General features: G+C 41.5%; 1 pseudogene; it reads left to right on the top strand.

The window, feature by feature from the left end:
* Positions 1–10,097: 10,097 nt before the first annotated feature.
* On the top strand, positions 10,098–11,370 carry LOC101610672 (annotated as a pseudogene).
* Positions 11,371–11,887: the final 517 nt, after the last annotated feature.

Genomic DNA, 11,887 nt, shown 5'->3' with positions numbered 1-11,887 from the left:
AATGGTGCATGATACTTTTATTATAGCTGCTCACAAGGATGACTACAGCGGAAAAGGACAGCTGTGGTCTCCATATATTCTGTTCCTCCATCCTTTAGAGGCCCTGAAATACCTCCCTAGGAAATACTAAGACTTCATTGGGCAGAGTTGAAAAACCACTGCCCTTGTCCAACTTTTACATTATGAGTGTTGGTGTTTAAGAAATGGCCTCATAGGGCTGGAGGGGTAGCTCAGCGAATAAGAGGCTTGCTTGCAGAAATCTCATCTCTATCTCTTCTCTCATTTTTCCTTACAATGCTGAAGATCAAACCCAAAGCCTCCTGCGTGCAAGGCAAGCAGTCCACGCATGTGAGGCCAGCTGTTTAGCACTAAGCCATGTGCCCAAGCTCACCTCTCCATCTTTAACTCTGCTGATCTATGCCTGATACTTTGCATTTTATGATGCTTGGAGTTTGTGGTGGTCTGAATGGGAAATGTCCCTCACAACCTCATGTATTTGTGGTTAAGTCTCATTCTTAATCCCCAGCTGGTGGAGCCTTGCTAAAGGAGGTGTGTCACTGGGTAGGGAGATGGGATTTTATTATCCAGACCTCCTTGCCCATGTTACAAGTTCACTCTTGGTCTTATGATGTGACCAGATGTGACTGTTAGTTGTCTGTTTGGCCATGCATTCAGTCCATGACATGATGAAACTTCCCCTTTTTTCCCATTAGCTGCTTCTGGCTGGGTGTTGTGTCCCAGAAACAAGAAGATAACTGCTACGGAGTTAACTGAACTTGATATAAACTCTCATATTTCTGCACAATACAATCTTTCTGTCTTCCTATATATCTAACAAACTTCGGTTCATCCTTTAGGAAACTACTGAAGCAGTAACTCTCCCATGGCTAGTCCCAGGACCTTCATAAGCAACACATTATTCTTTTCTATATTACTTTATACACCATTCTATCGTTGCATTGATAATTATTCATTGCTTATCCTTATGTTGGGATTTGGGGCCTAAAGATTATGAGTTGGCACTCCCCAGGTAACTTGCAACATGCTTGTTATGCATAAATTCCTTTACCATAGGCTAACATTGCAAAGTAGAGAGTAAGTGAGTTTTGCCAAAGATAATTGTTATAATGTGGAGCACTGGGTGCAGTGCTAAGAACTCAGTTGAACAAACTTTTCCATTCATGGAAATCAACACCTGTGGCAGGGATGAAAACGGAGAAACAATTAATACTGAAGATGCCAAACAGTGGCTCACAGAGTTAAGATGGGCGATATGTAAATTTGAGTAAGCATCCGTACAAGTGAAAGTGCATGTGCCCTGTGTGCTCCTGAGTCTGGGGACATTGATCAGTCTAGCCATACCACTAATGGAAACCATGCAAAGCTCACTGTGAAACCCAGAGATTGGATAAGAGCACATATTCATGGTGAAATTAAGTCAGCTCTTTGTGTTGCTTCTGTCCAGCTGTCATTGTCTTGTTCATTTTCCCTCCTTGAACTCTGAGGGGAAGATTTTTAGAAGTTTCTTTTATTTCCTCCTAAAATTAATATAAATGAATACTTGACTGGAGATTTTAAAAAATCTCACATCTTTTTGGATTTTCATTTCTATATTGTGTTACTGAGTACTGATGGAATTGTAAAGCACACACAAAAAGCCCAACTTTTCCACCAACTTCTAAAATGCCTGTTGCAAGCAGAATCTCAATTAACAGAAGAAAAACAACACAGAAACAATACAGGGAGCTCTGTGGTGCATTAACACTGAGAGGAATTTAAATGCCACATGCAAATATCAGATGACATTTTACAAAGCACACACCCTGTCTAATTCTTCTGTGCGCTAATGCGGTAATTACAGATTTATGCTTCCAACCAAATCACCATGGAGAATCCTGCAGCCAGGAAAATTTCAGTCACAGGGGAAAAGTCACAAAGAATTAGAGAGATGATCACCCACTCAGACGAATGTTCAGCGCATTGCTTCTGTTAATGCTGATGGACTGAGCCTCGTGCTCCTTGAGGAGGAAGATGAGAGCTGAGTGCCTGTGTGCCATGAATCCCAGCTAGATGTGTTCCCAGCTCTTGCTCTGTATCTTTATCCTTTTTTAAAAAAATACTTTATTTTTATTCATTTATTTGAGAAAGAGAGAGAGACAGAGAGAGGGAGAGAGAGAATGGGCATGCCAGGGCCTCCAGCCACTACAAACAAACTCCAGGTGCATGCGTCCCCTTGTGCATCTGGCTTACATGGGTCCTGGAGAGTCTAACCAGGATCTTTGCAGGCAATTGCCTTAACCACTAAGCCATCTCTCCAGCCCTCTTTATCTTAAAAAGAAGAGAACTATTGTATTTATTTATTTGAGAAAGAGAGAAAGAGGGAGATAGAGAGAATGGGTACACCAGGATCTCTAGCCACTGCAATTGAACTCCAGATTTATGTGCCGCCTTGTGCTCTGGCTTACGTGGGTACTGGAGAATCAGACCTGGGTTACCAGACTTCCCAGGATAGCACCTTAACTGATAAGCCATCTCTCCAGCCCCGTATCTTTATCTTTGATGACATGTCTATGAGCATCTGTGTGCCTCTTATTTGCTGTGCTAGCCAACATATTGAGCACCAGCTATGACGTGGCTGGAGCTCACCACCTCAGTCCACTCCTTAACAAGGAAAGCCAGATTGCAAAATAGTTCCTTTTCTTGAACACCCTTTCCTATTATTGATTTATTGCTATCGTGTGATGTGATGTGTGTTTCTAGGTGTGTACTTGCCATGGCACATGCGTGGTGGTCAAAGGAAAACCTCAGGATGTTTCTCCTCCATTTCCACCAGGTTGTGTCTTGCTGCTGCTGCTGCTGCTACTGCTGCTGCTGCTGCTGCTGCTTGTGAGTTTCCAGATTCCTGGGTCCTTCTCCCTATGCAATCGGGATTATACACATGCGTACCACTTTGCATCTGGCTTTACATGGGTTTTGGAAGAATTGAACTGAGGTCATCAGGTTTGCAAGAAGCGCTTTTAATGACTAAGCCATTATTCCAGGCCTAAAACAGTTTCTTTTGATATAACATTCTGTAGTGATGGACATAAGCTATATTCACACGGCCTGACACACTGGACTTCAACTTGAACCCATAGAAAATAGTGAATTGAGGAGCTGGGATTTTTTTTTCCTCACTTTTAGTTAATCTAAATCATGAGTTTGTTTGTTTGTTTATTTGTTTTTCCTGTTCATGATCATACTGGAGAGTCCTGCTGCAAAATAAGGAAGCTCATGAAACAGCAGTGATGAGATGCCCTCCAAGGTCAGATGCCTCCCTTTGCTTACCGATTGAATTCATGGGAACACACTGAGCCTCTTTCCTCCTCCTTGTAGAATTAAGTTACCCAAATGGACTGAGGGCAAGAAGGGGAAGGAGGCAAGCTCAAGGATTTTCACTTGTATATCTGTATGTTCCTTTCTCCTATATATGTAATGAATGGCAACGTGTATAGAACACAGTAGTAGCTACATAGCGTTTTAGTATATGTTGAATATATGCTTCTGTTTATCAAAGTGGGAAACAGAGCCAGCCAGATGAATTCTATAAACATACAGAACTACACAGATTCCGGTTGGCTGTGTTCTGCTCATGTCTGGTCTGCTTTACCATAAACCTTGGCTATTTGCACATACTCTACACATATTAACATGCTGAAAATGAGACAGTGAAACCTTTATTACTGTTGAAATACATAGAATCTCTCTATTAAAATATATCCACATGGCTGGAGAGATGGCTTAGTGGTTAACCGTTTGCCTGTGAAGCCTAAGGATCACGGTTCGAGGCTCAGTTCCCCAGGACCCACATTAGCCAGATGCACAAGGGGGCACACGCATCTGGAGTTCGTTTGCAGTGGCTGGAAGCCCTGGCACACCCATTCTCAATCTCTCTCTCTCTCTCTCTCTCTGTCACTCTCAAATAAATAAGTAAAAAATGAACAAAAAAAATTTAATATATCAACAAAGATTTAATTTCTTTTTTTCACGTGCATATGTGTGGCATATGCATGTATGTGTGTGTGTGTTTGTGTGTGTGTGTGTCATGCATGCCACTGGGAAGGCCAGAGAACTTTATGTACTCCTCTCATACACATAGTTCCTTGAGATGGGGTCTTTTTTCTATAGCCATTTCACCCTGAAGGCACCCTATCTCATCTGATCAGAAGCTAACCAGGGTCAGGTCGGGTTAGGACTTATATGGGAGAGGGGGTCTCTCCCTCACCCGAAATATCTCTTTTTTTGGTCACTGAGCTTCTAGCAATTCTCTGATCTCTGTCTCCCACAGACTGATGTAATAAATGTGTGTGGTCAAATCCAACGTTTTAATATAGGTTCCAGAGAGCCATAACTCCAGCAGTCTCAGGACCGCCCAGGTCCACATGCTTAAGCAGCAAGCACTCTTAATTGCTGAGCCATCTCTCCAACCCTCAGAGATTTAATTTCTTACTTGACTTCTTCCACATCAGCATAAGAAATAGCTATATGACAAATGTCCCTAGACTTTCAAAACTATGAGCACATTGCCTATTACTTCGTTTAATTTGTATTCAAGGTAATATTTTAAGTGGCTATCTCATCTTAAGGTATACAGGTAGAAAAATGTCATCTGTGTTGCCATATTCTAAATTTTAACTGTAGGTGGGGGGACAGCTGGAGAGATTTAATGGTTAAGACACTTGCCCACAAAGCCAAAGAACCCAGGTTCAATTGCCCAGGACCCACGTAAGCCAGATGCACAAGGCAGCACATGTGTCTGGAGTTCGTTTGCAGTCGCTGGAGGTCATTCTCTATCTGCATCTTTCTCTCTCAAATAAATAAATACAAAAAATTGAAAAAAAATATTGTAAAGTGTGTGTGTGATGTGTGAGTGTGGGTACACATGCCATGGGGCACACACACATGTCACAGGACAGTCTCAGAATCAATCCTCACCTTGCACCTCGCTGGAGGCAGGGTGATGGTGTTCATGGCTATGTATGCCAGGCTACCTGCCACACAAGCTTCTAGGGATTCACCTATCCCTGCAACCCATCTCAGCAGGGGAGCTCTGGGATTGTGGTTGCATGCATGCCACTGCATCTGGCTTTCACCTAGGCTTTGGGGAATCCAAGCTCAGAGTTTCACAGTTGCATGTCATGGGCTTTACTCACTGAGCCATCTCCTCTGTCCCCATACTCCATCTGCAAGGAGAGCTATCTGTTAATTAGAAGAGCGTGGTCTTGCTGGTCAGAAAATGGTGTAAAGTGAAATAAAAGATCCTGTCCATTTGTGGGCCATTCCATGTTTTTTAAAAAATGTTTTTATTTATTTATCTGAGGGAGGGAGAGAGAGAGAGAATGGGCATGCCAGGACCTCCAGCTATTACAAATGAACTCCAGACATATGTGCCACCACGTGCATCTGGCTTGTGTGGGTCCTGGAGAGTTGAACTGAGGTCCTTTGGCTTTGCAGGCAAATGCCTTAACCGCTAAGCCATCTCTCCAGGACCATTCCATGATTGTCTCTTTCATGTTTCTACATGTTTGCAAGCGGGGCTCTAACAAGTCTTCATCCCTTGTTAGCTTTACACAGGTATTTTTTTTTATATAGCCAGCAGCCTCAAGAGTACAGATAGACGCAAAAGAAACAAATCTCACCTCAAAGGGAAGAAGAGATCGTTTATTCTGGAGCCACATGTGTGTGACCATAACCCAGAAACAGACTTAGGGTTTTCCCATATTCCATATTCTAGTGTTTCCATGTTCTAATGTCTTAACAATTCCATGAGGTTTTTTATAGTTACAGAACAAAAGAAGCTCATAAGCCAAGGCACTTTTCAAGTGTGATTGTGGAAACATCAGGTACACAGGTTACAACAGAGGCAAGGAAATCTCTGCTGTTGGACTCAGATGTCATCTGATGACATTCCTAGCCTTTAGAATTGCAGAAGCTTGGCATCTGTTAGTACATTCCAAAAGGGCTGCACCTCATCACCCTGATGGTTATTAAGTGATCTAAAGGCGCCTGTGATAATTCAGCTCTGAATCTGCAAGATTCCATTTCTCCATAGTCACAGAAGTTCTATCTGCCAATCACTCATGCAAGATGTTGGAAGTAGGTGCAACTTCTTTTGTGGGGGGGTTAATTCACAGGAGACCTGGGGGGCTCTTCCAGAGCAAGAGTGTGCTATTTTATAAGGCTGGGGTGTCATGAGTGCAGAGTTCCTTCTCTGCAATGGGACCTTTGCCTGTGTATGTGTCCCTTATCATGTCACCCTATGGTGTCTGTGAATGGAAGAATCAATTCAAAGGATAAAGACACTGTCCAATGCCATTGCTGTAAGAAGGAAGGTCTTTTGTCTGTGGGCCAAGAGGATCATACATCTTTAGCATGCATGAAGACATGGCAAGATAATTATTAACTTGAAAATTACTATTTACAACTCCATAGTTGTACATATTCATATGTAGCAAAAATCCATCACCCAGAGTTTGGGAGAGTTCCTTTTAGGTGACATAGCTCTTGGTTGTCATTTTTTAAAAATTCAACATTTATTTATTGATTACATACAGAGGGAGAGAGAGAGAGAATGGGCGCACCAGGTCCTATAGCCACTGCAAACAAACTCCAGACTCATGTGCCACAACGTGCATCTGGCTAACGGGGGACCTGGAGAACTGAACCTGGGCCCTTAGGCTATGCAGGCAAGTGCCTTAACCGCTAAGCCATCTCTCCAACCCTTGATTGTCATTTAATTAAGAAATTGTAAGTCGAATCTTTCCCTTCATCTCAGAATTAAAATGATTATAAGTTTTATGGCTATAACTTTCTACAGATTTTTAAAATACAAAACAAGTTGTAAATAAGTTTCAAAGCCTTTACTAGAAGCAGAAGGTGGGTTGGAGTCCAAGAGTGGATCCAGACAGAAGTTAGGGTGCTATTATTAAAGCTTTTGTTCATGGTTACTGAAACTGGAGATAGAATTAATATGACTCTTGGAAGATGGCTGACAGTCACAGGACTGAAGAAAATACTAGAAACTATTAATTCAATTAGACTTAGTCATCATAGCAAATGGTGCGGCTTAAATGTGAAATGTCCCTCATGCTCTTATGTGTTTGAAAACTGGTGGCACTGTCTGGGAAAGTTGTCAAAATTTTGATAGGCAGAGGCTTGCTGGAGGGAGTGGGTCACTGGGGCATGCCTTGAGGTTTCCTAGCCCTGCCCCAATTCTTGTTTACTTTCTGCTTCCTGACCATGGATGCAATGCAAGCTGCAAACTTCTTGCTTCTGCTGCCATGCCTTCACTGCCATCATGGAATACCCTTGAAGCTCTAAGACAGAATAAGCTCTTTCCTTCCTCAAACTGCTTCTTGTCAGGCATTTGGTCACAACAGTAGGTAACTCATGTAGCAGAACACAAGGTAACGTTCGTCAAAGGACACAATAGTACACAGAAAGGAAGCTATAAAGTGGAAGAAAGTATTAGATATCTTGTATTTGGCAAGGATGTATAAACAAAATATTCAGACATCTGTAACTCAACAACTAACTGGATTTATAAATGGGCTGAGGACCTGAATAGACAGACATTTTTCCAGAGAAGACATATCAGTGGTAAGCAAACACGTGACAAGACGCTTACCAGCACTAACCATGAGGGGGAATAACATGTGTTGGCAAGAGTATGGTGAAACTGGAACTTTTTTGCATGATTGGTGGGAATATAAAATGGTGCAGTTGCTTATGGAAAACTGAAGGTTAGTTCCTCAAAAAACTAAAAATAGAATTACCATATGATCAGTAATTCTACTTCTGGGCATAAACTCCAAAGATCTAAAAGCAGGGCCTGGAAGAGATCTTTGAACACACATATTCACAGCAGTATTTTTCATAATAATCAAAACATGGAAGGAAACCAAATGCCCAGCAACAGATGACATGCTCATCCAAAGGTGGTCCAGGCACACAATGGAATATTACTACAGAAGAAAACTGCGACACAGTCCACAATGTGGATGAACCCTAGGGATATTATAATAAGTTAAATAAGCCAGTCACAAGAGATCAAATACTGTGTGAGCCCACTTATAGATTTCATAGAGTAGTTAACTGAGGAGAAACAGAAAGTACAACAGTAGCTATGGGAACCGTGGAGGAGAAGAGAATTAAATGTTGGTGGGTTGCATAGATACAGAATTCTAATTTTTTAAAATGAAAGGTTTCTGTGGGGTTGTTTTTTGATAATTTAGGGTTTCACAGTGAAAATGCACTTAACACTAGTGAGCTTAAAAATGGGAAAGATGGGCTAGAGAGATGGCTTAGCAGTTAAGGCACTTGCTAGCAAAACCTAAGAACTTATGTTCAAATCTTCAGGTCCCTCATAAGTCATATGAAGAGTGACACAACTGCACAATGTTATACATGGTCACAAGGGGGCACATGTGTCTGCAGTTTGTTTGCAGCAGTTAAAGACCCTGGCATGCTCGCTCGCTCTCTCTCTTTCTCAAATAAATAAAAACATGGGAAAGATGATACACTCTACATTACATAACTATAACCACAGTTATTGAAAAGAACAAGGCAGAGAAGAATAAACAGGTTGTCAATGATGAGGGAAACTCAGGCATTAGAATCCAGAGTCCAAGGCTAAACCCCACTGAACTCTGTGATGCTCTTCTCACACCAGTGACACACCCTGGACTCAAACAGGATACCTCGGACTGGCCCATTACGTAAAGCTTGTAGTTGGAGAATTAATGGGCATAATTTGGAAGTATCATGAGTATTTTCAAATTAGTAGCATCCAAAAATAAGGTATGTACTCCTTGTATCATATTAAAATAGTTTATATGAATATTACATAAATCCATTCCATTTTTAGAACAATAAAACATTATCAGTGAGATAAAAGGCCTCGGATGTCTGTGGCAGAGATCGTAGCTGCTGATCCCCAATGTTCACCCTTCCTTTCTGACTAAAGAAATCTCTTAAGTTTAAACAATGTTTTCCAAACACCCTTGCAACTAGAACACACTACTTGACAAAAGTTGGGCCAATCAGAGGTAGATAAAAACATTTTCTGACAGCCCTGGGAAATGATTTTAAAGGATAGTTGGAACATACGGCATGTTTCTCTTATTTCCCTTTTTTCTGCCCCATTCTTTGTTACCCAAATGTGATCACTGCCACTTTATTGTGCCGTGAAAATGAGCTCCATTCCCTAAAAGTAATGGAGAAAAATGGTAGAAGGAGCTAGTCTCTATCTTTTGGGATTGCCAGACTCCCGCTGTCAGCCTCTGGGCTGCTGCTAGGTAAGAAAAGAAGACATTATTATTCTTGTCATTTACTATTGAAACTACTCTTTATAGACTATCAGCTTTTACTAAAAAAAGAATTTATTGACATGTGTTGTAGCTAGCTCTGTGTCGCTAGGATGAACATCTAACCAGACAGTTTATGGGAGGAATGAATTTATTTCGTGCTTAGCATGTACATCCAAGGGACATTCCCTGAGAGGTTATAGAAGCAGCTTATAGTCATCCATCTAAGCAGAAATGAAGAATATTGTAGGAAGCAAGCACCAACAAGAAGCAAGCAGAAGCCTGGAGCTCAAACTGCTCTTTCCACACCTTTGGGCTGGAATTCAGACCCACCCCCAATGACATGCCCCACCCCATAGCAGGAATCTACCTGCTAGGGGCCTCCAGTCACTGCAAATGAATTCCAGATGCTTGTGCATCTGGCTTCGTGGGTCCTGGAGAGTTGAACCAGGATCCTTTGGCTTTGCAGGCAAACACCTTAACCGCAAAGCCATTCCTTCAGCCCTGCATTTAACATTTTTAAACTCGCATCAAAATAGCCCATAAAATTTGGCTTTCACTCTGTAAGACTTCTGAAGTCCCAACTACCAAATCCTGCCACATTCCTCCAACACAAAAGTTCCAAAAGACCAAAATCTATGCAGTCAGATTCATTCACAGCAATACCCCACACTTGGTACAAAATGTTGTTAAGCCGCCGTTCGCCCGGTGTTCCCTCAGTCGGGGCGCAGACCGTGGAGCTACAGGGGAGCCATGGCCACCGCCGACCCGGCGTCCGCGCCCAACGCCGCTGGGCAGCTGCTGGACCGCTTGGTGGCTTCGGGGATGGTCACTGAGCCGAGCAGTGTCTCGTTCTGCAGAGCATGAATAGTCACCTGGAAGCAGTGCTGAAAGAGAAGACGTCCCTCCGGCAAGGACTGTTGAAGCCCATGTGCCAGGAAACTTATCTTTGGAAGCCGTTTACCACATTTGGTGGAATTGGCTGTGACTTTCATTGAGAGACTGGAAACTCATCTAGAAACAATTAGAAATGTCCCTCATTTAGATGCAAGCCTAAAGAAAATGAGCAAGGCTTTAGCTAATATGGATGTTTTGGTGGCTAAGACGGAAGAACTGGCAGAGAATATACTCACGTGGGGAGAACAGCAAAAGATTTCCTCACATATCCCCAAAATACTAGCTGAAGAAAATTACCTTCATAAATATAATACCTCTCTTAGCAGTTGTTCTTGAAGTTCATATCCAAACTTAATGCCAGGTGGTCATCAATTTATTTTGCTTAATTACACGTCGTCAGGTATAGTCCATTCTTGGTTGGTCATGAGTATTTGTAGGCTTTGCTTCTAGCACATGGAAAGAACCCTCTTCATATTGGAGTGCTAATACTTAGGTTCATTAGGACCAAAGTGTCTCCCTTTGTTCTGCATGTTTTCATTCTGTTCTTCTGTAAAGCTAATAAAGATTGAGATAATTTAATAACAAAAAAAAAATGTTGTTAAGAGTCAGCTCCCCATTACTGGGCTGAACATCTAACCAGACACAATTCATAGGAGGAACAGATTTATTTCAAATTTACAGATACAAGGGAAGTTCCACTAATGGAAGAAGAAGTTGTTTACATCCAAGCAGAGAGAGAGGAACAAAAAACAAAAACAAAAACAAAAACAAAAAGCCCGCAGCAAGCAAATACCAACAGTCAGTTACAGGAATCCAGAGCTCGAACTGCTGCTTTCATACCCTTTGGCTGGAATTTAGATCCACCCCCCAGTGACTCCACTGTAACAGGAATCTGCCTGCTAGGGGCTGAAGTTGCAAACTCAGTTGTAATAAAGCTTCTGAATTTATGGGGCCATACATTTACACTATAAATATCATTCAAACTACCATAGCATATATCTATTGTACATACTAATGTGTTGCAGAAAGATATTTTCATATATTTGTACCATGTATTTTGACTCTGTTCTTCTCTCTACACTTCCTCCCTCTCCCCTTCCCACCATTACCATTTATTTCCCAGATTTAGTTTTACTTTCATGTTGTGTATGTGTGTGTGTGTATGTACCTTCATGATTCACAATCTGGAGAAGATATTTGTCTTTCTGACTGCCTTATTTTACTTGATATGATGACCTCCAGTTATATCTATTTTCCTGCAAGCTTCATCATTTTATTCTTCATTATGGCTGAATCTAACTCCCCAATAAAAAGACTTTCTGCAAAGGATTCCAATAGCTAAGGAAATAATGTAAGAATTGACAAATGGAGTTGCATTAATTTAGAATGATTCTGCACAGCAACAGACTCAATCAATAGATTAAAGAGACAGATTAGAAAATGGGAGAAAATCTTTTCCAGCCGTGCCTGAGACAAGGAGTTAATATCTTGAATACATAAAGATTCCAACAACTCAATACCAAAGTTTCAATCTAATTAATAAATGGGCTGAAAAAATAAACAATTCCTAGAAGACTATCATTTTTACTTGAAGCCTGTGCATTTCGAATAGCCTGTAATCAGTTTGATATGTAAACTTTCTCTAC

The sequence above is a fragment of the Jaculus jaculus genome, chromosome 11, assembly GCF_020740685.1.
Source record: "Jaculus jaculus isolate mJacJac1 chromosome 11, mJacJac1.mat.Y.cur, whole genome shotgun sequence".
NCBI classification, from domain to species: domain Eukaryota; kingdom Metazoa; phylum Chordata; class Mammalia; order Rodentia; family Dipodidae; genus Jaculus; species Jaculus jaculus.
Note: the sequence above shows the minus strand (reverse complement) of the source record. Positions and strands in the feature narration are given on the sequence as shown.